We start from the raw sequence: 3,392 nt of genomic DNA, 5'->3' as shown, positions 1-3,392 counted from the left end.
TTTATAGTAGTGTTTCACTCAAATTTCATTTTAAGTAGTTTAAATTTTTTGTTATAATTCTTTGTTTGGATGAAAGAACCACAATTTTGTACCAGCTTATGCACTGAAATTCTTTTAAATTATTAATATTAATAACATAAAAATATTTTATTACAGAATGTCATATCATACATCCAACGCTTTTGCCGTTAAAATTAAATTCCAATTTCTATTTTGGTCTAACAACTCAGTACTTAATGTAAGGCGAACAAATAACAATATATTAATTTAACATTGCCCTGTTTTAAAATTCTATAAAAAATGTCATATGCTTCTCTATCAGTTAGAGGATGGAAATAGTTTCTGCACTTAAAGAATATATACATAATTTTTAAATATATTTTAATTTGTTTTTATATTGCTTGAATATATTTTAATTTGGTGGGGAATATTGCTCACCTGAGTTTTCTTTTGAAAACTGTCTTTCATCTGAATTTACATAACCTAAAATATATACTCACCTTGGTATATATACATAATTTTTAAATACATTTTAATTTGTTTTTATGGTGCTTAAATATATTTTCATTTGGTGGGGAATATTGCTCACCTAATGTTTTCTTTTGAAAATTGTCTTTAAAGTCAACTTGGAAGTACTTCATTTGCAGTTTATGAAATAAGCAAAAGTATACTTGAGTACAGTTTTTAAAAAAAGTTATGTTTATCCTAAATACTCATCAAATTGTTAGATGATTCTCATTATTAAATTTTAGCAGTAATTGTTAAAAATTTGTGACTGCTGCTGTTTAAAATATCTAAAAAGAAATTTACTTAATTCTTTCCTTAATAATTCATTTATGGAAACATCATTGAGAGAAATATTTGAACCCATTCACTTTTTCAGGAGCAGTTAACGACTGCTCCTTGTCTTTAGTTTTCAGAACAGTATTTTAACATTCTTGTCAGGCAATGGTTCAATATTTTTTTCAGAGAAATACAGCAAAGTCACTTACATGGAAATTTCAGGAATTTTTCAACAATTTTAATGTTTTGTTATATTTTAATTTTTCTTTCTTACTAATTGCACCATCTTCATCACTGCTCAAGTCTGTTGCATAGTATGTAATTATTTTAATAATCTGTGACAAAACAAATGCATGCTATGCAATTGGCTAGAGTAGAGAGGAAGATGCCATTTCTAGTGAGTGGTGAAAAAAGTTACCTAAATTTTTAAAATTTCAACCACTTATCTCCTATCTATCTAATAGCAATATATATGCAAGACAAATAGCTGTAGTATATGAATAACTTCCCTTCTTTTGCGAAAAGCATGACCGATCAAAGATACATGGTATATTCTAGTCTGCTTAACATTCACTTAGCAAATTATTTTTATTCCATATAGTTACAAACTATCGGTAAATGAACCTCAATCTTACCAACAGCCTTGCTTTTTTAGAGCTTTCATGTTTCTCAAGACCAAAAAATGTAACTGTTTTTTACTGTTCAATATTTTTTTAGAGGAAGTAGCACCATTTCATGGCATATAAATACGATATGATTTTATATAGTTTTTAGCTAAATACCAACTGGAATAAACAAAGGAATTTTTCAACAATTTTGATGTTTGGTTATAACAAATTGCACCATTTACATCACTGCTCAAGTCTGTTGCATAGTATGTAATTATTTTAATAATCTGCGACAAAACAACTGCATGCTTTGCAATTGGCTCAAGTAAAGAGGAAGATGCCATTTCTAGTGAATGGTGAAAAAAGTTACCTAAATTTAGATATTATGAAGTTGCTAAACATTTTTAGCAGAAGTTGTGAACTACACTACATAGAAATGCTATATATCATGAAATGAAAATTCCAGGCTCGCTATCTGGAGTTCATCTCGTGATGGTATGCAATCTCATTTACATTTGACACAGTCTACATTTAATTAAGCACACATAATATGGGCATTTTTTTCCCTGGCTTTATTCTTATTTGAACTTGGCTGTCCAATAGAAAGGTAAGTATCTAATAAAAAAAAAGCACATCTAAAGGAATAGAGCAAACATTTTAATGCAAAGTAATAAATGAAAAAGAAATTTTTTCTTTTTTAAAAGCTAAAGGTTCACGCAATCTGTAAATGGTGATCGAAATGGGCTACAGGTGGCATAGAGAAGAACTTCTTACCATTTATAGCAACACTTCGCATGCTTTCACCATTATCGTGTGGAGAGTCATAGAAGAAGGAAGTATGCTAGTTTCTCTCTTGATTTTCATATAGATTAAAATCTTTTTAGTTGGGAAGTGGACTGTTTCCCAGAAGGTCACCAATTGCTCATTGTGCAGCTCTTGTTGTTGTTGTTAATTTACGTCGCCCTAGAGCTGCACAATGGGCAATTGGCGACGGTCTGGGGAACATCCCGGAAGATGATCCGATGACATGCCATCACAATTTTGATCCTCTGAGGAGAGGACGGCACCCCCGCTTCGGTAGCCCAACGACCTGCGAGCGAAGTCGAGCACTTTACGGTATCACAGTTTAACGAGGACCAATACCGCACACCCTCGGTCTCTACGCAGACTGATCCAAGTGGTCACCCACCCGCACACTGACCGTAGCCAGCCCGTAACCGTGTCATTGTGCAGCTCTAATGCAACGTAAATGAACTACCACCACCACTTTAAGTTGGGAAACTATATGGATTTGAAAACTACATTAAGCATAGTTCTAAAAGAAAGCATCAAGGAAATGTTTAAAAAAATATTTCTGTTAATTAAAAACAAAAAATATTAAGAAAATGAAAAATATCGTAGTACATTTCTATGCAACTGAAAAGAGGAGGAGAGTGAAGGTAGAAGAGCCAAAGGCATGTAACCAGTCCTCTCCAGCTGACGTATTCGAGCGTTGCGATCGCCTAAAATATTCCAATTCTGCAACAAAAAAAGCCCTCCCCCCTTAAAAAATTTTGAAATTGAAAAGCAAAGCACAAATTCTCGTCACTCGTCACTGTCACTCGTTTCGGTCCTACCTTGGCGATAAAATCTCTTTAGTGTTCATCAATTTCACAGAAGTCTAGGGTTAAAAGTCGACTTTCTGAGAGAGTGGTGTAATGATTTCAAGAATCAGAGGCATTACGTTTTGAAGTGGACTGATCGTTAACTGACTAATCACAGTGATCGTTAAGTAACAAGTATCACTGGCTTTACTGTACTGGTAGTACCGAAATACTTTACTGAAGGACAGTTGAACGAGGACCAATACCGCACACCCTCAGACCCATCTCAGGTTGAACAAAGTGGCCACCCATCTGCACTTTGATTCTGATTCTTGAAATCATTACTCCACTGTCTCAAAAAACCAACTGATGTTTTTGAAAGAATATGAAGTACCAGTACCAGGTTATTGATGAAATC

This window comes from Parasteatoda tepidariorum, chromosome 9 (assembly GCF_043381705.1).
Source record: "Parasteatoda tepidariorum isolate YZ-2023 chromosome 9, CAS_Ptep_4.0, whole genome shotgun sequence".
NCBI classification, from domain to species: domain Eukaryota; kingdom Metazoa; phylum Arthropoda; class Arachnida; order Araneae; family Theridiidae; genus Parasteatoda; species Parasteatoda tepidariorum.
This window is presented reverse-complemented; position numbering follows the sequence as displayed.